The 25632-nt window shown below is 42.0% G+C and overlaps 1 pseudogene; it reads left to right on the forward strand.

Annotated features, from left to right (window-relative positions):
- Positions 1-792: 792 nt before the first annotated feature.
- Positions 793-25285, forward strand: LOC139408045 (uncharacterized; annotated as a pseudogene).
- The last annotated feature ends 347 nt before the right edge of the window (positions 25286-25632 follow it).

Consider the following 25632-nt stretch of genomic DNA (forward strand, 5'->3'; position numbering starts at 1 on the left):
TGTGGACAATTTGGACACATGAGGAACCAATGTCCACAAAATCCTCAATATCAAGGATGGGTAATAACACCTGGAGTGAACCGAAGAGGGAGAGGAAATTTCAGAGGAGGAAACAGGAGGATACCAACAACAAGGTGGGTATCAGCAGCAACCCCAAACCTATGGAGGACCTCCCCAGCGGGCACAAGGTGGTTACCAGTCCGGTCCTGGCCACTAAGGAGGATGAGGAGGAAATCAACCACAGAGAGGGGGAAGAGGAGGTGTCTGGCAACAAGGAAAAATAACACCAACAGTTCCTATTTTCCTGGTGATCAGGAATGAAGAGGCCCAGACCCTTTCCTCCGGTATCCCAGTACATATTCGAAGATGGGAAAAGGACCCAATAATCAAACTTCAGGTACATGAAAGAACTATCCCATTCTTAATTGACACTGGAGCCCACTGTACTTGCTTAGGTGCACCAGGATAAATCCTGGCTCCACCTATGACCAGATGGTATGTAAGAACTGTAGGGGTCTTGGGAACTCCACAAGAATTGTACTGGACTGAACCATTGATAATTTACATGGAGGAAGGAGAAATATGCAAGGCTCCTTTTCTCAACACCCCATCAACGCCTGTTAAACACACAAGGTCTTGCACTGGTTGCATTATGTCCATAAAACAGAATGAGTTAAAGAAGTGATGTCTATGTGGATCAGGAAGTAGTCAGTTGCCTGTGTGCCTTGTCCCTGACACACCAGTTTGTCCGTACAAACATAAATACTACCAGACTTTCTCGCTCATCCACTCATGGCTCCACATCTCCTCCTTGTCCTGCACATTCTTTTCTTCCTCGCTGGACTTTCAGGTCAGTGAGGGAAGCCATTTTGTTGTTTGATATTATTAGACTCAGTTCCTGAGTCAGACCCTAAGACTGAATACATGCTGAAAGTCGTAACACTTGTAATGTTCTTTCTACTTTGTCCACAGACATTGTAGTCACATTAAAGATTTTAAGTATGTTGTGTTCAGATTTGTTACGGAGATGTTTTATGATGTATTTGTAAAATAGTTGTACTTTTCCAACAGTTCTAGTTTTTGCACAATACATTTAAATAAGACTTCCAGTAAAATAGAACTAACATAACAAGAAATAAAACTCTCTCGTATTTTTATTGACATGTTTTTAGCAAATGTCAGTAAAATATTTAGCACAAAAAGTTTTGTTCAACATTGTACTACAGTAGATATCAGCGCAACCATCCAGTCAATGATACAGTATATAATAAATATTCCATTAACTTCTGTCTTTATTATTTTAAAACATATATTTTAATTGATTGAAAGTAGAGATTGTGTCTAAAGTTTAGGGATGGAGTAAAATCTTGTGTCAAAGCTAAATATAAGTTACTATCTGGTGTGACAAACACATTTTGTGACAACCACAGTTTGACTAATTTTTCTACAGAGGTCAAAAGTTGATGCATTCTGTCAAGTTGTTTGGCTGACAATCTAGTGGGACTTTTGAGCAGCTGGGTAAAATGAAAGTACTGCATCTATATATCTGTTTTCTGTTGTTGTGTCTACAGGTACACAGAGTGTGTCCACAGTGAGACATGTGTCTGTAAAGCAAGGAGACTCCATCACCAACCCATGTCTCTATGATCAGAAATATAGAAACAATGTGAAATACTGGTGTAGGGGACCTCATTTCTTGTTTTGCTATAATCTAATTTGTACTAAGTCTAAGAGTACATCTGATTGGTTGTCCATCTCTGATAATGTTACAACATGTATCTTCACTTTGACCATGAACAATTTGAAACCAGGGGTCACTGACTATTTCTGGTGTGCTGTGGAGAATGTTGGACCAGATGAAATATCTGATCTGTATCTGTCAGTTACCACAGGTAAGATCCAAACACTGCTCACCTCTCTGCTCATTAAAATACTGTCTACTGAGTTTAGTAATAGATTGTATAATTTGTGTGGATTAGTATCTGAATTTCCCCCAATAATCTGACACACACTGGCATCATAACTGAATTAAAAACATACAGTAACACTGTTATGTCTGCTTCCAACTCACACTCTCAAACACGTAGATCCCCTGAACGCAGATCGCTCTCCAGATCCCAATCACCTGAATTCTGATCACCTGTTCACCTGTCATTATCACACTCTATTTAGTTCAGTTCTTCGTACCCCATCATTGTGAGGTATTGTTTGTTTCGTGATACACTTTTATTTGGAGCGCCGTTTTTCCCATTAGTTAATCCTCCTGCATATGATAGTTTCGTCCTGCCTCACTAGTCATGCCTTTTCCCTATTCCCTGCCTGTACTTTAGCCTATCAAATTTCCTGAATTTCCTGTTATCAACCTATTACCTGATCTCCCAGACGACGTTACTAGCTGTCTGTACTGTTGCTTTTTTGGACACCCTGTGTATGACCTTCAGCCTGCCCCTGGACCCAACTACCTGCCTCCTCCTGTGGTACTTTACAAATAAACACCTGCTGCGCCCTGCGCTTGAAACCAGCTCTCTGTCTCCCATCATGTTCATTACACACACCTACTCGTTCAAGAGTTTCTTTATTTTTAGAACTTTCTACATAGTAGAATAATAGTGAAGACATCAACACTATGAAATAATACATACGGAATCATGTAGTAACCAGAAAAATGCTAAACAATTCAAAATATATTTTGGATTCTTCAAAGTAGCCACCCTTATCCATGATGACAGCTTTGCACACTCTTGGCATTCTCTCAACCAGATTCACCTGGAATGCTTTTCCAACAGTCTTGAATGAGTTCCCACATATGCTGAGCACTTGTTGCCTGCTTTCCAGCGGTCCAACTCATCCCAAACCATCTCAATTCGGTTGAGGGTGGGTGATTGTGGAAGCCAGGTCATCTAATGCAGCACTCCATCATTCTCCTTCTTGGTGTTGGGTCATTGTCCTGTTGAAAAACAAATGATAGTCCCACTAAGCGCAAACCAGATGGGATTTTTAAATACATTTTAGAATAAGGCTGTAACGGAACATGGAAAAGTCAAGGGGTCTGACTACTTTCTGAAGGCACTGTATACAGTGCACATGAAGTAGATATAGTTAGACAGAGGGAAGCTCGGACGCTTCCTCCATTGAGATAGTTTCAGCCACATGCGAATTGAAGGCGCGTTGGCATATGTTAAGATGCTGGAGAAGGTGGAACGCTAACCTTGCGACGGTAACCTACGTTTTGATGTGATTTGTTTGACAATCAGATCAAAACATGTTCTTGGCACATTAAAACATGTTTACAGTGAAATTACATGTCTTTACTATAAAACCCAGACTGGCCTCTGCCTGGTGGCTTCAAATATTTAAATCCGCCCCTGCCTGTGACTAGCAAGGCTAGAGACAGGTGTCTGGGTTAACAAGAATACTTTTAATTCTCCAAATTACAAATATATCTATATTTCCTTTTCAGATATAGAAGATTGAATACAAAATGAAACACCTACTTAAGTGGTCTTGCTTAAACATTTACAGTGCCTTGCGAAAGTATTCGGCCCCCTTGAACTTTGCGACCTTTTGCCACATTTCAGGCTTCAAACATAAAGATATAAAACTGTATTTTTTTGTGAAGAATCAACAACAAGTGGGACACAATCATGAAGTGGAACGACATTTATTGGATATTTCAAACTGTTTTAACAAATCAAAAACTGAAAAATTGGGCGTGCAAAATTATTCAACCCCCTTAAGTTAATACTTTGTAGCGCCACCTTTTGCTGCGATTACAGCTGTAAGTCGCTTGGGGTATGTCTCTATCAGTTTTGCACATCGAGAGACTACATTTTTTTCCCATTCCTCCTTGCAAAACAGCTCGAGCTCAGTGAGGTTGGATGGAGAGCATTTGTGAACAGCAGTTTTCAGTTCTTTCCACAGATTCTCGATTGGATTCAGGTCTGGACTTTGACTTGGCCATTCTAACACCTGGATATGTTTATTTTTGAACCATTCCATTGTAGATTTTGCTTTATGTTTTGGATCATTGTCTTGTTGGAAGACAAATCCCAGTCTCAGGTCTTTTGCAGACTCCATCAGGTTTTCTTCCAGAATGGTCCTGTATTTGGCTCCATCCATCTTCCCATCAATTTTAGCCATCTTCCCTGTCCCTGATGAAGAAAAGCAGGCCCAAACCATGATGCTGCCACCACCATGTTTGACAGTGGGGATGGTGTGTTCAGTGTGATGAGCTGTGTTGCTTTTACGCCAAACATAACATTTTGCATTGTTGCCAAAAAGTTCAATTTTGGTTTCATCTGACCAGAGCACCTTCTTCCACATGTTTGGTGTGTCTCCCAGGTGGCTTGTGGCAAACTTTAAACCACACTTTTTATGGATATCTTTAAGAAATGGCTTTCTTCTTGCCACTCTTCCATAAAGGCCAGATTTGTGCAATATACGACTGATTGTTGTCCTATGGACAGAGTCTCCCACCTCAGCTGTAGATCTCTGCAGTTCATCCAGAGTGATCATGGGCCTCTTGGCTGCATCTCTGATCAGTCTTCTCCTTGTATGAGCTGAACGTTTAGAGGGACGGCCAGGTCTTGGTAGATTTGCAGTGGTCTGATACTCCTTCCATTTCAATATTATCGCTTGCACAGTGCTCCTTGGGATGTTTAAAGCTTGGGAAATCTTTTTGTATCCAAATCCGACTTTAAACTTCTTCACAACAGTATCTCGGACCTGCCTGGCGTGTTCCTTGTTCTTCATGATGCTCTCTGCGCTTTTAACGGACCTCTGAGACTATCACAGTGCAGGTGCATTTATACGGAGACTTGATTACACACAGGTGGATTGTATTTATCATCATTAGTCATTTAGGTCAACATTGGATCATTCAGAGATCCTCACTGAACTTCTGGAGAGAGTTTGCTGCACTGAAAGTAAAGGAGCTGAATAATTTTGCACGCCCAATTTTTCAGTTTTTGATTTGTTAAAAAAGTTTGAAATATCCAATAAATGTCGTTCCACTTCATGATTGTGTCCCACTTGTTGTTGATTCTTCACAAAAAAATACAGTTTTATATCTTTATGTTTGAAGCTTGAAATGTGGCAAAAGGTCGCAAAGTTCAAGGGTGCCGAATACTTTCGCAAGGCACTGTACCACTTCCCCATGGTTATATCTATTTGCGTGTCCTGTGACACACATAAGTATTTGTGGCTTTCTTCTCTTCTCTGTTCAAGTTCCATATTATGGTATGGTTAATCGGGAAAGGGGATAGATACCTAGACAGCTGAACAACTGAATGCATTCAACCGAAATGTGTCTTCCGCATTTAACCCAATCCCTCTGAATCAGAGAGGTGCGGTAGGGCTGCCTTAATTGACATCATCGGCTGCTGGGGAGCAGTTTTTGGGGTTTAACTGCCTTGCTCAAGGGCAAAATGGAAGATTTTCTAACCTTGTTTGCTCGGCGATTCAAACCAGGGAGCTTTCGGTTACTGGCCTAACTCTCTTAACCGCTAGGCTAACTGCCGTGATAATATGATAGGCCATAAAGTATGTCTACTCTGTCGCAACAGTGCAAACAAAAATGATGCCTATGACACGTAGATCAATGCCTGTGATTATCTATATATTCTATTTAATTGTATTTTATATTCCAGTTTGTTGAGAAAACATAGTAAGTATTTGTTTAATGAAAATGTATTTTAAAAAATTGTGTTTATGACTGTAATTTGCGGAATATAATAAATACAGGACAGTTGATAATATAAATGAAAAGTTTGACATCAAAGATCACTAGTACCAACATCCTCTTTTGTTAATTTCAGAGGACAAGAAGGCAAAGGACCAACCAGCAAACACCTCAGTAGTAAGCTATGATCATGTTATCTTCTCACACATCTGTTCCTTTCACTTCTTGATATTCTAGGGCTCTCTTTGGTTAGTAGTTAGTCATAACAAGCATTTTAAATCAAACCAATTTCTTTCAAGACTATTAAGTAAAACCGTTTGCAAATAAATTGGTTTCTATATTTAGTCATGCACTGAGTATGCATCTTTGACCAGAACAGACTTCCTCAAATCACACACCACAACTACTGACACTTGAACAATAACACATTTTGTGCTGTCATTGGGGGAGAATGTAAATGCAAAAAAAAGGTGGAAATTCATGTCAGTATGCATGAGAGGTACGACATCCTTCTATGGCGTATGGTAAAACTGGTTGATGTAAACATGGGGAACAGAACAACAGGTAAAACGTAATCCCTTTGACCAAATCCTCTTCTACACCCCCTTAAACCTCTGCAACCCAACCCACCCCCCCCCCCCCAAACCAACCTAACCTAACCCACTCCAACCCAACCTAAACCATCTGCAACCAAACTTCAGCCCCCCACTTCAAACTGAACCCACACTAACTCAAAGTGAAAGTCCACAGTGTCACTCTCTCTGAGATGATGTGATCATGTTACTCTCTGTCCTCCATCAAACAGGCCCTGAACCCTGAGAGCCACGGTGACTTGTACAGCACTGTGATCCCTAAGCAGCACAGGACAGCAAAAAAGGTCAACTATGCTCATGTCAAATGGATGTATATGTTTTCTGAATAACTTCATGTGTAACTGTCTACCAGCCGGACCCTTTTCCTGACGATGCAATTACATACAGAACAATGGTCAAAAAGAACAAGATCCAACTAAATGTACAGACAAAGCTAAGGCTGCTTTACTGATGTTATGTTCCTTGTTTAGCAGCGTTCTAGCCACAGCTATAATAGTTATCATGAACTACGTTATGTACTGTGACTGTTTAAGCATGGTAAATAACACCAGTTAAAGATTAAGTAAATGCAAAGATTGGGCTGACTAACAATTATTATGTGTTTTGTGTTTTCTGAATAACTCTGTGTGTCTGTCTATGAGCAGATTCCATTACCTGATGATGCAGTGACATACAGCACTGTGGTCACCAAAAACAAGACCCAACCAAATGTAGGCCTACATAAAAAGCTGCTCTACTGCGTTGATGATTTGACTAACTTATTTGTGCCTGTATGTGTCTACTGTGTACTGCATCAATACAGAAGGCGCTGTATATCACCATTATAACTGTGTGTGTGTGACTGTGTGTGTGTGTGTGTGTTCCTCCTCTCTTACAGGCAGCAGAACCAGATGATGTGGTCTACAGCACAGTGGCCCAACACCAGAGATAGGTCTGTGTAAAGCATAAACATAACATTACTCTTCAGTCATGCAGCATGTTTGCCTTTTAATTTGCTGTCATCCTTTAACTTCGTCTGACAACATGTTGCTATGATAGTGAATCCAGTGGGAAACCACACTGCACACAAATGATGGTTTTAGATGAGTGACTGAAGGTTCACTTTCTCTCCAGCAGGGAGTAACAGCAGAGCAGTGACTGAATTAAATCCTTGGTCCAAAAGAACCAGACCAGCTTTATGGGGGAAAATACTGGAGGATCTCAGTGTACTAAGGCATCAGAAGAAATGTGTCCAGATTGACAGTAAAACATATACTTTGATTTGGCCCCCCCGCCCAAAACATTTGTCCTAATTATTTGTATTGGTCTCTTTTTCAAGGATGAATCGAAATGTACAGAATGGTTACGTGGAGGGAAATGTGGGAGGGTAATGCCTTTTCAATTTCAGTCAAGGGGAGGCTTTAGTATTTGTAATTCTAGTTCAGGGAGGGTTATGTCATTTGTAATTTATCAAATTTCCATATTTCACAGCATTTTAGAATTAGTTGCTTATTTGGCTATATACAATGTGTGCCGGATGCCGCCCCTCATCTCTGATTTTCCACTGGGCGTGCAATATCAAGTGCCCTTATAGGCTATTTAATGTGTGCATGCTCGGAGAAGCACAGAGCAACATTATATTTCTAAGATACCGTAGCTGCTGGGCTGGTATAAATAAAACACACTGCGATGGATATTCCAAACCTGAGCCCCAGCCTGCTCTGTTCTTGCTAAACAAATACTTTTACCAATGGCTGTGTTGTGTAAGCCTTCAGCGGCGGTTCATGAGGAGAGTCAAAAGCTTCTTCTGAATCTTTGTTTTGATTACACCTTTCTTTTTGAGAAGGAGAGCACTAAGAGGAGGAGGACTGGAGGTCAACTTTGATGACTTGATACTACTATAAATTATTTGACTAAAACTAAATGTTTCTAGCCAATGATATATTTATCAGAGTTATTGACCTCACAATAAGCCAGATTGGAGTAATTTACATTTGGCTGCTGACACTTGAAGCAGGAGCTGCAGCACAAACTTTCGGAAATGGCCAGCTCATGGTGCCAGAAGAAGGCAAATTCGAGAAGGCATAATTGAAGTCAACAGTCTTCGTTTAAATTAGACTTTACTAACAACAAGAAGGCTTTGTGTTGGAGCCTATTTCTTCCTAGTTTAGAAATAAGAGTTAAGCCTACCTGTTTGACAGATGAAATTAGGCTATAAGCTGTTATATCCAAAGATTTGTCAGTCAATTCCTCCACCCACCATACACTCTTTAAATAATTCATCACTGACATAGAGGTAGGCTGACAGAGGTAGGCTGTTATGTTAAAACCGAGACTCAAATTGCAGGGTATGAGAGGGATTGCCATAATCCTACCTTTTATTAAAGAAAATGGCAAAAAGCACAGTCCTAGCCCTTGTTAGATTAAGATTTTTAAGAAAATAAAACAGATCTGATTATATAAAGTGATCCACAAAAGCGCTTTGGTCAGCAATGCTTTATCCTAGAAACAAGATGTAAAATACACGGGAAAGACATGATACTGATGCACATGAGGATGCATTGTATCATTGTTTAATTTCTTTGACATTCAGAGGCTAAACTACAACCTTCTATAGTCGAGGAGACAAAAAAATTAAACTTTGCTTGGTAATTTAATTCTGTCACTGTAATGGCAGATTTCCTCCTCTTCGTCTGAAAAGGAGGTGTAGCAGGGATCGGACCAAAACGCAGCGTGGTAAGTGTCCATATCGTTTATTATAAAACATAAACTGAACACTAAGAAATACAAAACAATAAATGTGAACATGAACGAAAACCAAACCAAAACAGTCCCGTGTGGTGACAAACACAGAAACAAACCAACAGTGAAACCCAGGCTACCTAAGTATGATTCTCAGAGACAACCAACGACACCTGCCTCTGATTGAGAACCATACTAGGCCGAAACAGAAACCTAAACATAGAAACACAAAACATAGACTGCCCACCCCAACTCACGCCCTGACCATACTAAATAAAAACAAAACAAAGGAAAATAAAGGTCAGAACGTGACAGTCACTATCAATTGATTTAGCTATTCATTTTTTGTACAGTTGAAGATGTTTAAACCCAGTCAGCTTTTAGGGAAAGACTTGTAATCCACGGAAGAAGAATAGCCAGCAGATAAAATGTACATTTGTCTGCGTTGGTACAGTTCCATGTAGAACTGAGGATCTGAGGACCCATGCCAAATATTTTCAGTCTCCTGCGGGGGAATAGGTTTTTTCGTGCCCTCATCACGACTGTTTTGGTGTGCTTGGACCATGTTAGTTTGTTGGTGGTGTGGACGCCAAGGAACTTGAAGCTCTCAACCTGCTCCACTACAGCCCCGTCGATGAGAATGGGGGCATTCTCGGTCCCCCTTTTCCTGTAGTCCACAATCATCTCCAATGTCTTGATCACGTTGAGGGAGAGGTTGTTGTCCTTGCACCACACGGTCAGGTCTCTGACCTTCCTCCCTATATACAGTCTTGTTGCTGTTGGTGATCAGGCCTATCACTGTTGTGTCATCAGCAAACTTAATGATGGTCGACCATGGCCTTGCAGTCATGAGTGAACAGGGAGTACAGGAGGGGACAGAGCACACACCCCTGAGGGGCCCCTGTGCTGAGGATTAGCGTGGCGGATGTGCTGTCTAGGATCCAGGTACAGAGGGAGGTGTTTAGTCCCAGGGTCCTTAGCTTAGTGATGCGCTATGAGGGCACTATGGTGTTGAACGCTGAACTATCATCAATGAATAGCATTCTCACATACTGTAGGTGTTCCTTTTGTCCAGGTGTAAAAGGGCAGTGTGGAGTGCAATTGAGATTGCATCATCTGTGGATCTGTTGGTGCAGTATGCAAATTGGAGTGGGTCTAGATTTTCTGGGAAAATGGTGTTGATGTGAGCCATGACCAGCCTTTCAAAGCATTTCATGGCTACAGACGTGAGTGCTACGGGTTGGTTGTCATTTAGGCAGGTTACCTTAGTGTTCTTGGGCATAGGGACTATGGTGGTCTGCATGAAACATGTTGGTATTACAGACTCAGACAGCGAAGGTTGAAAATGTCAGTGAAGACGCTTGCCAGTTGGTCAGCGCATGCTCGGAGTACACGTCCTGGTAATCTGCCTGGACCTGTGGCCTTGTGAATGTTAACCACTATAAAGGTCTTACTCACTGACTGTGGAGAGCGTGATCACAATTGTACAGAACAGCTGATGCTCTCATGCATGTTTCAGTGTTACTTGCCTCGAAGCGAGCGTATAAGTTATTTAGCTTATCTGGTAGGCTCGTGTCACTGGGCAGCTCTAGGCTGTGCTTCCCTTTGTAGTCTGTAACAGTTTGCAGGCCTTGCCACATCTGACGAGCGTCGGCGCCGGTGTAGTACGATTCGATCTTAGTTCAGTATTGACGCTTTGCCTGTTTGATGGTTCATCGTAGGGCATAGCAGGATTTCTTATAAGCTTCCGGTTGAGAGTCCCGCTCCTTGAAAGCGGCAGCTCTACCCTTTAGCTCAGTGCGAATGGTACCTGTAATCCATGGCTTCTGGTTGGGGTATGTACGTACAGTCACTTTTGGGATGACGTCTTCGATGCACTTATTGATGAAGCCAGTGACTGATGTGATGTACTCCTCAATGCCACCGGGAGAATCCCAGAACATATTCCAGTCTGTGCTAGCAAAACAGTCCTGTAGTTTAGCATCTACTTCATCTGACCACTTTTTTATAGGCCGAGTCACTGGTGCTTCCTGCTTTAATTTTAGCTTGTAAGCAGGAATAAGGATGATTGAATTATGGTCAGATTTGACAAATAGAGGGCGAGGGAGAGCTTTGTACACGTCTCTGTGTGTGGATTAAAGCTGGTCTAGAATGTTTTTCCCTCTGGTTGCACATTTAACATGCTGATAGAAATTAGGTAAAACTGATTTCCCTGCATTAAAGTCCCCTGCCACTAGGAGTGCCGCCTCTGGATGAGCATTTTCCTGTTTGCTTATGGCGGTATACAGCTCATTGAGTGTGGTTTTAGTGCCAGCATCGGTCTGTGGTGGTATGTAGACAGCTACGAAAAATACAGCTGAAAACTCTCTAGGTAGATTGTGTGGTCTATAGCTTATCATGAGATACTCAACCTAAGGCGAGCAAAACCTTGAGACTTCCTTAGATATTGCGCACCAGCTGTTGTTTACATAAATGCATTGGCCCCTGCCCTGTGTCTTACCAGAGGCTGCTGTTCTGTCCTGCCGATAGAGAATATAACCCGCCAGCTGTATGTTCTTAATGTCGTCGTTCAGCCACGACTCGGTGAAACTTAAGATTATACAGTTTTTAATGTCCCATTGGTAGGATAAACATGCTTTCAGTTCGTTCCATTTATTTTCCAGCGTTTGAACGTTAGCTAGCAGGACGGATGGCAATGGCAGATTAGCCACTCGTCGCCTGATCCTCACAAAGCACCCTGATCTCTTTCTGCGAAATCTCTGTTTCCTTCTCCAGCGAATAACGGGGATCTGGGCCTGGTCGGGTGTCTGTATTATATCCCTCCAGTCCGACTCATTGAACAAGAACTCTTCGTCCAGTTTGAGGTGAGCAATCGCAGTTCTGATGCCCAGAAGATCTTTTTGATCATAAGAGACGGTAGCAGCAACATTATGTACAAAACAAATTACGAACAACATGAAAAAACAAACAAAATAGCATGGTTGGTTAAGAGCTGATAAGACAGCAGCCTTCCCCTCCGGCGCCATCATAAGGGAGTTTGTTGGCTTTTCCAATAGAATAACACTTCCTGGTTCAAGGTAGAACCCTTTTTGGTTCCAGGTAGAACTTGTTGGGCTTCCATGTAGAACCATTTACACAGAGGGTTCTGCATGAAACTCAAAAGGGTTCTACCTGAAACCTAACAGGCTTTTCAAAGGGTTCTCCTATAGGGACAGCCGAATAACCCTTTTAGGTTTGAGATGGCACATCTTTTTCTAAGCGTGTAGGCTGACTGTCTTAAGTGGAAAGGTAGGCCAAACTTTTGAAAGTACAATGCTCAGATTCCTGATACTTGCAAACAAGGATAGTTTTGTTGCGAACAAGACACACTGATTTGGCATTGGAGAATGATAGGCCTGTGTGTTCATCTTATCTGTCCATTCTTAGCCTGTAATTTAGATAATTTGTGTGGTATTAAAAAATATTCTGCTAATATGTAAAATGAAATCAAATTGCATGAAATGTATATAAAGGGCTATTTCTTTCCATGGACCTGATAATACCATGATAGATTCATGCAATCATTTTACTATAAATTAGATCTTTCCACCCCTATACATGTCCAAAAGTTGCCTGTGTACTCACAACCCGCAGCCATGTATTCTATCAAAATTCCTGCATTGCAATGTAATGCTTACAATACGAAGAACAGTTTCTATAACTGGATATCTAATGCTCTGGTCTGTCCAAGAAGTGAGGGTAAACGGTAGACATGATCTCTGCATCCACTTTGTTTTAATAAATATTTTGGATAAAGGGGAGGGTCACTTGTTTTCTTTCTAGGGTTCAGGTCGAATATATTTAGCTGAAGGGAGGGCCATCCAATTTCATTTCAGAGAGGTCTGATTTTCTCCGTGTAACCATGTTTCTCCATGTATAATTAACGTTCACTCCCTAATTTGTATATTTTTTGGACTGAACGTATTATATTAAACTGTCACAATTATGTCCATGTGGACACTTAACTGTACATGTGTGTTTCTTCAATAAAAAATAAATAAACAGAATAAACCTGAATGTTTTATTTTTATTAAAGAATATTGAGCCTTATGTCAAAACTAGACTATTGAATGAAATGTTTGCTCTCTGCCACTGAGGGGGGCATTGGGACCCAAACAAAAGCAGGAAGGGATTAACAGATAACCAGTGATGTCTATGAATATTACGAAAAATAGTCATTTTATTCGGGGCCTCAGATCTTGGCACACAGGAGTGTGCATAATTAACTTATTTGGGGTAGGGGGCAATATTGGGTAGCCTGGATGAAAAACATGCCCAAATTAAGCTGCCTGCTACTCAGCCGTAAAAGCTAGAATATGCATATAATTAGTACATTTGGATAGAAAACATCCTCAAGTTTCTAAAACTGTTTGAATGATGTCTGTGAGTATAACAGAACTCATATGCAGGCAAAAACCTGAGAAAAAATCAAACCAGGAAGTGCGAAGTCTGAGGTTTGTAGTTTTTCAACTCAGCCCCCATTGAAGATACAGTGGGATATTAGTTATGTTTCACTTCCCAAGGCTTCCACTGGATGTCAACAGTATTTATAACCTGTTTTGAGGACTCTACTCTAAAGGAGGAGCTCATAAGAGCTCATTGAGTGAGTGGTCTGGCAGAGTGCCACAGCCTTGGTCTGGCACACTCTCGTGAAAGGTAGCTACGTTCCACTTAATTTGTACAGACAAAGGAATTGTCCGGTTGGAACATTAATGACGTTTTACGTTAAAAACATCCTAAAGATTGATTCCATACTTGGTTTGGCATGTTTCTAAGGGCTGTAACGTAACTTTTTGAACTTTTCGTCCGACGTTCGGCGCGACCTGAACGCGCTTTTGGATTTGTTTACCAAACGCCCTAACAAAAGAAGATATTTGAACATAACTGATGGACATTATCGAACAAATCAAACATTTATGGTAGAACTGGGATGCCTGGGAGTGCATTCTGAGGAAGTTCATCAAAGGTAAGTGAATATTTAAAATGCTATTTCTGAGTAATGTTGACTACCCAATATAGCGGGTGTCTTTTTGGCTTCTTCGTTGTCTAAAGGCTGTACTCAGATTATTGCATGGTTTGCTTTCTCCGTAAAGTTTTTTTTAAATCTGACACAGCGGTTGCATTAAGGAGAAGTGTATCTGAAGTTCCATGTATAATTGTCGTATCTTTATCAATGTTTATTATGAGCATTTCTGTAAACTAATGTGGCTCTCTGCACAATCACAGCATGTTTTAGAACTACTGAACGTAACGCGCCAATGTAAACTCAGATTTTTTTATATAAATATGAACTTTATCAAACAAAACATACATGTATTGTGTAACATGAAGTCCTAGGAGTGTCATCTGATGAAGATCATCAAAGGTTAGTGATTCATTTTATCTCTATTTCTGCTTTTTGTGACTCCTCTCTTTTGCTGGAAAAAATGGCTGTGTTTTTCTGTGGCTTGGTGGTGACCTAACATAATCGTTTGTAGTGCTTTCACTGAAAATCCTTTTTGAAATCAAACACTGTGGATGGATTAACGAGTATTTTTACTTTAAAATGGTGTAAAATACTTGTATGCTTGAGGAATTGTAATTATGAGATTTTTGTTGTTTTGAATTTGGCGCCCTGCACTTTCACTGGCTGTTGCGGTGGGGTTCCGCTAGTGGTTAACAGGTTAACACAAGACTTAGACTCCAAACCCACAAATGTTTCTTATACATCCCTCTCCCTCCTACTTATTATCTTCTCCAGACTCTCTGGTTAAACTGTTTATATCATTAAGAAGCAGTAGTGTTTTGATTCTCTCTTCTTTAATCAATGCATTTACTGTATATGTATACATTCCCCTACATACTGTAAGTATTTGGACAGTGAAGCTAAAACTTTTATTTTGGCGCTATACACCAGCATTTCGGGTTTGAGGAAAAAAAATGTAATCATGAGGCGACAGTACAGCAGTGGTGGAAAAAGTACACAATTGTCATAACTGAGAAAAAGTAAAGATACCTTAATAGAAAATGACTAAAGTAAAAGTGAAAGTCACCCAGAAAATCCTTCTTGAGTAAAAGTCGGAAAGTATTTGGTTTTAAATATACTTAAGTATCAAAAGTAAATGTAATTGCTAAAATGTACTTAAGTATCAAAAGTAAAAGTACAAGTATAAATAATTTCAAATTCCTTATATTAAGCAAAGCAGGCGGCCATGTTTTCAAGATTTTATTTAATTTACAGAGAGCCAGGTGTTTTCAAACATATTTGTTTTACTGTTTAGAAATTAACGGACTAGTAGTAGGTATCTAGTCCCCCCATTTGAAGGTGTCATAAGTATTTGGACAAATTAATATGTGTGTGTGTTAAAGTAGTCAAACGTTTAGTATTTGGTCCCAAATGCATATCATGCAATGGCGAAATCAAACTTGTTGCATGCATTTGCAGTTTATTTTGGTTGTGTTTTAGATGATTGTGTGCCAAGTATAAATTAATGGTAAATGTGTCATTTTGGAGTCACTTTTATTGTAAATAAGAATAGAATAATATGTTTCTGATCACAAAATATATACATAGTTTTTGTCAAAATTGCTATAACTTAGTAAATATGGTTGGGAATCATTGATGGACAGCAATATTCAAACCTTTAAGTAAGAACTGAGACTGGACCACTCATGTTATGGGTATGCTTGTCATCGGCAGTGATGAGGGTCACCTTGGGGTCATGATAGGGGCTGCACCAAATGATTGATATATTATAATAATTGATTATGCTTATGTTGTATTAATAGAAGGGAAGGTCTATAAGACCCCCCCCCCCCCCCCCACTATATTTATAGGGTCCTAGTCTACAGATTAGCGATGTACACATTATAAGGTTTAACTTCTCTAGGGTAGGGGGCAGCATTGGGAATTTTGGATGAAAAATTATTTATTGTATTGTGTAACATGAAGTCCTATGCGTGTCATCTGATAAAGATCATCAAAGGTTAGTGATTAATTGTATCTCTATTACTGCTTTTTGTGACTCCTATCTTTGGCTGGAAAAATGTCTGTGTTTTTCTGTGACTCTGTGCTTACCTAACATAATCGTTTGGTGTGCTTTTGCCGTAAAGGCTTTTTCAAATCAGACACAGTGGCTGGATTAACGAGAAGTTTATCTTTAAAATGGTGTAAAATACTTGTATTCTTAATAACCTCGTAGTAGTTAGGGTGGTTAGGGTGCACTTTTTGATAAAAAGCGTGCAAAATTTCAACATCCTGCTACTCATAACAGGAATATAGTATATGCATCTGATTAGTATGTGTGGATAGAAAACACTCTGAAGTTTATAAAACTGGTTAAATCATGTCTGTGACTATAACAGAACTTGTGTAGCAGGCAAAACCCCAAGGAAAATTTTAATTTTAATTATGAGTTTTCTGTTGTTTGAATTTGGCGTCGTGCACTTTCACTGGCTGTTGTTGAGGTGGGACGCTACCGCCCAGAGAAGTTAACTTCTTATGGGCAGGTGGGAAAATTCAAACTTCTTAATGGCAGGTAGGCAAATTCAAACTACAGTATTATAAATATTTAACTTTCATAAAATCACAAGTGTAATACATCAAAATAAAGCTTAACTTCTTGTTAATCCAGCCACTGTGTCAGATTTCAAAACGGCTTTGTCAAAAGCATACCATGTGATTATCTGAGGACAGCGCCCCGCATACAAACACATGAAAAACATATTTCAACCAGGCAGGTTGAAAGTCAGAAATAGCAATGTAAAAAATGTCTTACCTTTGATGAACTTCTTCTGTTGGCACTCCAAAACACAAATGGTCCTTTTGTTCGATAATGTCCTTCTTTATATCCATAAAAACTCAGTTTAGCTAGCACGCTTCAGTCAATAATCCACCCAGTTTCCCACAATCAAAATGCAATCTGGGAGAACTTGACCTTATAATGATTGTGTTAGCCATTGAAAATAGTGCTAGGCTGAATTTTTTTTTTTTGGGGGGTGGTTTGTCCTCGGGGTTTGGCCTGCCATACCAGTGCTGTTATACTCACAGACATCATTTTAACAGTTTCAGAAACTTTTAGAGTGTTTTCTATCCAAATCTACCAATTATATGCATATCCTAGCTTCTGGGCCTGAGTAACAGGCAGTTTACATTGGCCATACTTTTCATCCGGACGTCAAAATACTGCCCCCTACCCAAGAGAGGTCAAAGAAGATATTTTCTGATTGATGATTTCACCAATAAGCCTATGATTGACAAGGAACCTACCCCAACAGCAGGGACTTGGGAGTTTGTCAGGATCAAAAGAAAGAAGAAAGGATCAAAGCCAGTAATGAACTGACACCCCTATGAGCAGTGGTCAGACACTTAATTACTGATGATGTCAACAAGCAAATCTTGACAGTGATCTAGACCTGGATACAGGGGACACTGGGCTTTACTGGTGTGACCTTGGTATCAAAGATGTAGTGGATGACGACATAAGAATGTATATGATCTATATACTGCTAGCATCTCTGTTCATTGAAGCAGAATGAATAGGATGAAGTAATGTTACCTAAACAGTTCTATATCATGTGATGAATATGCTACTTTTCCCATTACCCCACACTGTCAACACTTCACAGAAACGATTACTCAACTTGAGTGGGTTGAGTCAATGACGTGAACTTCCTGTCCAATTTTGCGCTCCCCTCGGGCTAGTGTGGTGGAGGATATATTTTGTGTGCTATACTCAGCCTTGTCTCAGGGTAGTAAGTTTGTGGTCTGTTGATACCCCTCTAGTGGTGTGGGGGCTGTGCTTTGGCAAAATGGTTGGGGTTATATCCTGCCTGGTTTGCCCTGTCTGGGGGTATCGTGGGACAGGGCAACAGTGTCCCACGACAGACCCACCCTGTCTCAACCTCCAGTATCTATGCTGCAATAGTCTATGTGCCCAGGAGCTAGGGTCAGTCTGTCCTATCTGGTGAAATTCTCCTATTGTATCTGGTGTCCTGTGTGAACTTAAGTATGCTCTCTCTAATTCTTCCATCTATCTCTTTCTCTCTCCCCTCCCGGAGGACCTGAGACACAGGACCATGCACCGGGTCTACCTGACCTGATGACTCCTGGCTGTCCTCGTCCCCAGTCCACCTGATCATGCTGCTGACCTAGTTTCTGCTGTTGTACCTGTGGCTATTCAAACCTGACCTGTTCACCGGATGTGTTACCTTGTACCGGACCTTCTGTTTTCAACCCTCTCTAACTATCTCCCTCCTTCTCCTTCTCTACTGCTGTCTCGACCTATGAATGCTCGGCTAAGAAAAGCCAACTGACATTTACTCCTGAGGTGCTGACCTGTTGCACCCTCTACAACCACTGTGATTATTATTTGACCCTGCTGATCATATATGAATGTTTGAACATCTTGAAGAACGATCTGGCCTTATTGGCCATGTACTCTTATAATCTCCACCCGGCACAGCCAGAAGAGCACAGGCCACCCCTCATAGTTTGGTTCCTCTCTGGGTTTCATCCTAGATTCCTGCCTTTCTAGGGAGTTTTTCCTAGCCAGCGTGCTTCTACATCTGCAGTGATTGCTGTTTAGGGTTTTAGGCTGGGCTCTGTATAAGCACTTCATGACATCTGCTGATGTAAAAAGGACTTTATTAATACATGTAATTTCAATTTGAAGAAATGTTTCCATGATTGAATAGTTATGGTGTTCATAACATATAGTTTCTTACACAACCTGTATTTTTGTCTCTCAGAGAGTTCAGGTATTCCAGGCCTCTATGTTGACCAACAACAGGTCACTGGAATTGTAGGAGGGAGTGTCATTGTCAATTGTTATGGTAATTCTGGAGCTATAAGTTTGTGCATGCTGGGTGACTCGTGTGGAGAGTAGTAATTGGGAATTTAGATGAAGCATCAGTAGAACTAAAGCGGATCATTCATGCCAATGGTAAAATAGTCGTAACAGTGACTATGAGTGGACTAAAAATGAACACATGCTTGTACCAGTGTGCATTGGGAGACCTACTGATAACTGTTCGTAAGACTGTCAGTCAACGAACCACAAAATAGAATCCCAACACCATAACTAAGAACTGAGTGACTATTTTCAACAAACCACACTTTAATCCATGCTTTACTTACCATTTTAGAAACTAGTCACAGAAATGCTGAAAGTAGTGTTATTTTCTTAAAAACTTTCCAGCAATACAAATTCCATCAACCCAAGATGTCTCTGCAGTCACTTTTACCTGTCAGGCTTCAGCCAACAACACTGTGTGAAGTAACAATGTTTATTGTAACAGGGGCAGGCAAACGACAGGTCAAGGCAGGCAGGGGTCGATAATCCATAGTAGGAGCAAAGGTACAGGACGGCAGGCAGTCTCAAGCAGAGTTCAGTAATCCAGAGGTGGGGCAAAGGTACAGGATGGAAGTCAGGGTCAGGGACAGGCAGAGTGGTCAGGTGGGCGGGTACATGGTCAGGACAGGCAAGGGTCAAAAACCAGGAGGACGATAAAAAGAGCGGCTGGACAAAGACAGGCGCTGACAGGACAAATGCTGGTAAGCTTGACAAACAAGACGAACTGGCACAGACAGACAGACAGAAAACACAGGTATAAATACCCAGAGGATAAGTAGGGAAGATGGGCGACACCTGGAGGGGGTGGAGACAAGCACAAGGACAGGTGAAGCAGATCAGGGCGTGTCAGTAAGTGTATAAAAACACCCCTAAAAGATCACCACTAATGTAAGACACAGGAACCTTGGTATAAAAGTCTTTAGTAATAAAATGGAATTGCAGACAGAGATTCACATACAGATTACCTCAGTAGTCTATAGTAAAGATCTGTTTGGCGAAACAGGAGACTACACTCTTTATACTAGTTGGTGAGGACAACCTACCGTCAATCATACCTTAACATTGTTGCATTGGATTAGATACAAAGTATCTAAGATGAGAAAACATGTCTAGACTGTGGTTTCTCACTCTGTACTAGAAGCCATCAACCACATCTGTATAGTCTCAGGCGCTTTGCTGCTTTCGGAACATCTCGGCCTTGAGGCTGCGTGACTATCAGCAGGTGCAGGCAGTTCTCAGTCTGAGAACTAAAGCAGTACATCTCCATTTCTCAGTACATTTCCATCATTGAGCATTGCAAGCATACAATGGCTTTCACATAAATACAGAAATCATGGCACTGGCGGCCTGTGCATATTTGTAAACAACAGCTGGTGCACGAAATCTAAGGAAGTCTCTAGATTTTGCTCGCCTGAAGTAAAGTATATTGTGATAAACTGCAGGCCACACTACTTGCCTAGAGAGTTCTCAGCTATACTTTTCGTGGCTGTTTATTTGCCACCACAGACAGATGCTGGCACTAAGAATACACTCAGTCAGCTGTATAAGGAAATAAGCAAGCAGGAAATCACTCACCCAGAAGCAGAACTCCTAGTGGCCGGAGACTCTTCTTGATCCTACTTGAGACGCAGATGTCTCAACTAAGCACCTGGAAATGCAAATGCGCTACGCTAAATGCTAAATGTACTCGTTAAAACTCAAACCTTAATCAAAATTCACATACAGGGTATTGAATTAAAGCTACACTCGTTGTGAACCTAGCCAACAAGTCAGATTTTTAAAATGCTTTTCGGCGAAAGCATGAGAAGCTATTATCTGATAGCATGCAACACCTCAAAATGCCTGAATGCGACGTAAACAAAGACTTTGCTTATCCGGCGCTACACAAAACGCAGAAATAAAATATAAAACATTCATTACCTTTGACGAGCTTCTTTCTTGGCACTCCTATATGCCCCATAAACATCACTATTGGGTATTTTTTTCGTTTAAATCGGTCCATATATACCCAAAATAGCTTTCTATGGAAGCTGTGTCATTCAGAAAAAAACATTGTTTTTAAACGCTGCGTCATTTTTTAAAATTAAAAAAGTTGACGATAAACTTTCACAAAACACTTCAAAATACTTTTGTAATCCAACTTTAGGTATTAGTAAACGTTTATAATCTATCAAAATGATTACAGGGCGATGTATATTCAATAGCTCCTCGTCTGCAAATCAATGGCTGCCAATGTGCACATTCAAACCATCCTGGTGGAGACCGGAAGAAACGGAATCCTGTTAGTTGGATTTTCCAACAAAAAAGTCAATTGAAAATGACGACAATGGCGACATCGTGTGGAATCTGTATGAATTGCATGCAGATCCATAATTAATTTTGTGCTCTTTTAACAACCCATGAAAGTGGCTTATGGAAATTATTTTTAGCTTTCAGAGAGCAGTTTTTCTTGCGTTTTTCAATGAAACACACGATCTGTTATAGTCACAGCCGTGATTTAACCAGTTTTAGAAACTTCAGAGTGTTTTCTATCCACACATACTAATCATATGCATATACTATATTCCTGGCATGAGTAGCAGGACGCTGAAAAGTTGCGCGATTTTTAACAGAATGTTCGAAAAAGGAAGGGGTAGACTTAAGAGGTTTAATGCAGGGAAACTTAAATCAGTTCTACCAAATCTCTATCAACATGTTAAATGTGCAACCAGAGGGGAAAAATGATAGATCACCTGTACTCCACACAAAGAGACGCGTAAAAAGGTCTCCCTCGCCCTCCATTTGGTAAATCCGACCACAGCTCTATCCTCCTGATTCCTGCTTACAAGCAAAAATTAAAGCAGGAAGCACCAGTGACTCGGTCTATAAAAACTACAGGACTGCTTTGCTATCACAGACTGGAATATGTTCCAGGATTCTTCCGATGACATCGAGGAATACATCACATCAGTCACAGGCTTTATCAATATGTGCATTGAGGACGTCGTCCCCACAGTGACTGTACGTACATACCCCAACCAGAAGCCATGGATTACAGGCAACATTCGCACTGAGCTAAAGGTTAGAGCTGCCGCTTTCAAGGTGCGGGACACTAACCCGGAAGCTTACAAGAAATCCCGCTATGCCCTGCGACGAACCATCAAACAGGCAAAGCGTCAATACAGGGCTAAGATTCAATCACACTACACCAGCTCCGACGCTCGTCAGATGTGGCAGGGCTTGCAAACTATTACAGACTACAAAGGGAAGCACAGCCCCGAGCTGCCCAGTGACACGAGCCTATCAGACAAGGCAAATCACTTCTATGCTCGCTTCGAGGCAAGCAACACTGAGGCATGCATGAGAGCATCAGCTGTTCCGGATGACTGTGTGATCACACTCTCCGTAGTCAACGTGAGTAAGACCTTTAAACAGGTCAACATACACAAGGCTGCGGGGCCAGACAGTTTTCCAGGGTGTGTGCTCCGGGCATGTGCTGGCAGGTGTCTTCACTGACATTTTCAACATGTCACTGATTGAGACTGTAATACCAACATGCTTCAAGCAGACCACCATAGTCCCTGTGCCCAAGAACACAAAGGCAACCTGCCTAAATGACTACAGACCCGTAGCACTCACGTCCGTAGCCATGAAGTGCTTTGAAAGGCTGGTAATGGCTGACGGGCGGCTCTGGCGGCTCCTGACTGACGGGCGGCTCTGGCGGCTCTGGACAGGATGGCGGCTCTGGCAGCTCCGGACAGGAGGGATACTCTGGAAGCGCCGGACAGGAGGGAGAACCTGGAGGGATGAGACAGAGAGACAGCTTGCTGCGTGGGGCTGCCACAGGAGGCCTGGTGCGTGGAGGAGGCACAGGATGGACCGGACCGTGGAGACGCACTGGAGGTTTCGAGCACCGAGCCTGAACAACCTGTCCTGGCTGGATACTCCCTGTAGCCCGGCAAGTGCGGCGGGGTGGAACAGACCGCACTGGGCTGTGCTGGTGCATGCGTAGGGCTGGTGCCATATAACCCGGGCCGAGGAGACACACTGGAGACCAGATGCGCTGAGCCAGCTTCATTACTCCTGGCTCGATGCCCACTCTAGCCTGGCCGATACGAGGAGCTTTGATGTAGCGCACCGGGCTATGCCTGTGCACTGGGGACACCGTGTGCCTCACGGCATAACACGGTGCCTGCCCGGTCAACCTCTCGCCACGGTAAGCACAGGGAGTTGGCTCAGGTCTCCTACCTGACTTAGCCACACTAAGGACATTTTTGGGGCTGCCTCTCGTCCCTGTTGCGCTGCCATGCTAACTCCTCATATCGCCGCCGCTCGGCTTTAGCTGCCTCCAGCAATATTCCCCAGCCTGTGCCCAGGGTCCCTTACCGTCCAAAATCTCCTCCCATGTCCAGGAGTGCAGAACCCTCTGCTCCTGGTTACCACGCTGCTTGGTCCAGTTGTGGTGGGTAGTTCTGTAATGGTTTTCGTTGATGGAAGAAGGAATAGACCAAAACGCAACGTGGTAAGTGTTCATGGTGGAAATTTAATCAAAACTGAACACTAAACAAAATAATAACGAGGAATAACGAGAACGAAACAGTTCTGTCAGGTGATACACACAAAACAGAAAACAACTACCCACAACGATTGACAGCTGCCTCTGATTGGGAACCATACCAGGCCAAACACATAGACATTGAAACATAGAACAAAACATAGAATGCTCACCCCAACTCACGCCTTGACCAACCTAAAACAGAGACATACAAAAGGACCTAAGGTCAGGATGTGACAACTGTGCTTTGAAACTCTCGAGGCATTTGATACTGACACTCAAGCTCCTTTGATCGTTCTGGCAGAGAAAGGCTATGAAGTATACATTTTTTTTAGTTGCAACTTCTTTTGAGACATGATACCACCCTAATGTATTTTTATTATAGGACATGATACCACCCCAATGTATTTTTATTTTTGGACATGGTACCACCCCAATGTATTTTGTATTTTGAGACATGATACCATCCCAATGTATTTTTTATGTTGAGACATGATACCATCCCATGGCAGGCAGCTGGGGTCCAGAGAGAGTACGAGCTATTATCACTGTCCCACAGCCGGTTACCAAACGACATATGATGTCACTGACTGGTATAACAGGGTACTGTAGGGCGTGGCTGCTTGACTATGCCGAGGTTGTCAAGCCTCTCTCAGATCTCATTTACGGTCACAACATGGCTTCTCCATGTCTGGGTCTCCCTGTGCACATTCTAAACCCTTTCAATCTGTTTGTGTGTGAGAAGAATGCTTTTATGTCTCCTGTGTTGACTCAGGCTCAATCCAGCAACACTGTTGCCGACCATGGATGGATAACCCTACGACTGCACTTCTCTGGTTGACATGGTATGAAAACAAAGGTCAGATTTCACCCTGTGGAAACAGCGTGGGTTCCTTACTTCCTCTGAGGAAACTATTTCTCACTTGAAATTTGTTGATAACCTCTTGACAGCCATTATTCCCCTTTCTGAGGGGAATTATTCCCCTTTCTGTAAATGTTTGGCTCATACTAACTATTTTGATTCGGTCTCCAAGAGCAACACAATTACTGATTTGGCAGCAAAGCAGCAACTGTGTCTGCTTATTCCCATGTGTTACTGATGGTTTCACTTCCAGTTAACTTTTTAATCTCCTACTGATATATCTGACGTACAATCCTCTGTAGGTCCAGCTGAATCGAAGAAGTGGAAATGACTTTGCACATACGATCAGGTGCAGAAACTCTTGCTGGGTCCGGCTGGGCTACCAGTCCTAACACGTTCTTGTTTTCCTTACTTGGCTAAATTGTCACATGGTGGAGACCATGTGTCAAAGGGGAAAGTGGTTGATTTTGTAAATACATTTTGGTTTGCACCTGGGTTTTCTGTGTTTGCTGAACAATTTTGTGAAAAATATGTAATTTGTATGACTAACAACATGGGAAGAGGGATTCCCATGCCTTTGTCGGCTCATCCAACCCCTGAAGGGCCCTATTGGCTCCTCATGACGTTCTGACAGGTAGACCAATGAGAATGATCAATTCCCCTTTCCCACAGAACAAGTTGATACTGATGGGCTGTGACGATGACATGGTAAGTTATTGTACTGCTCTAAACAATGTTCTGAAGGCTATTTTCCCCAGAGTGATAGTGGCTCTGCCCCAGCCGCTGGTGGGGATCCTGCACAAACTGCAACCAGGTTACTGGGTGGTGGTGAAAGTCCTGAGACAAAGTCATTGGAACCAGCAGAGGTGGACTGGACCATACCAGGTGATGCTGATTATCCCCACTGCTGTTCGCACAGCTGAGAGGTCTACTTGGATCCATGCCAGCCACTGTAGGAAGGTGCCATACTGCCCACCAGACCCAGAGGATGGAGGAGCCGAGATGCCTGAGGTCACCGACTAGATGGCCATGGGAGAATCTGGCCCAGACTCTATGCATCATGTGTTTTTTGCTCTTGTCTTGAGCATTCTCATTACAGTTACCATATGGACAGTGACTCAAGGACAACCGGTCCTGGAAGATGGACAAAATGGTACGCACTCTACTGATGACCGCTCAGTCCCATAGCGGGACTTAAATAACAGCCGCTCCAGCTCGAGTCAACGGCAGGCTCAGTACAGGAGTCCAGAAAACAATAGCCCCCCCATTGTTTAAGAAGACGGAGATCAATGCATCAACGCGATGATTGTCTTCTTTGTACAGATGAAGGGTGTACTTCTGTATCATTTTGTATTGTTTAAACGATTCCC

Source organism: Oncorhynchus clarkii, chromosome 1 (assembly GCF_045791955.1).
Source record: "Oncorhynchus clarkii lewisi isolate Uvic-CL-2024 chromosome 1, UVic_Ocla_1.0, whole genome shotgun sequence".
Classification (NCBI taxonomy): Eukaryota; Metazoa; Chordata; class Actinopteri; order Salmoniformes; family Salmonidae; genus Oncorhynchus; species Oncorhynchus clarkii.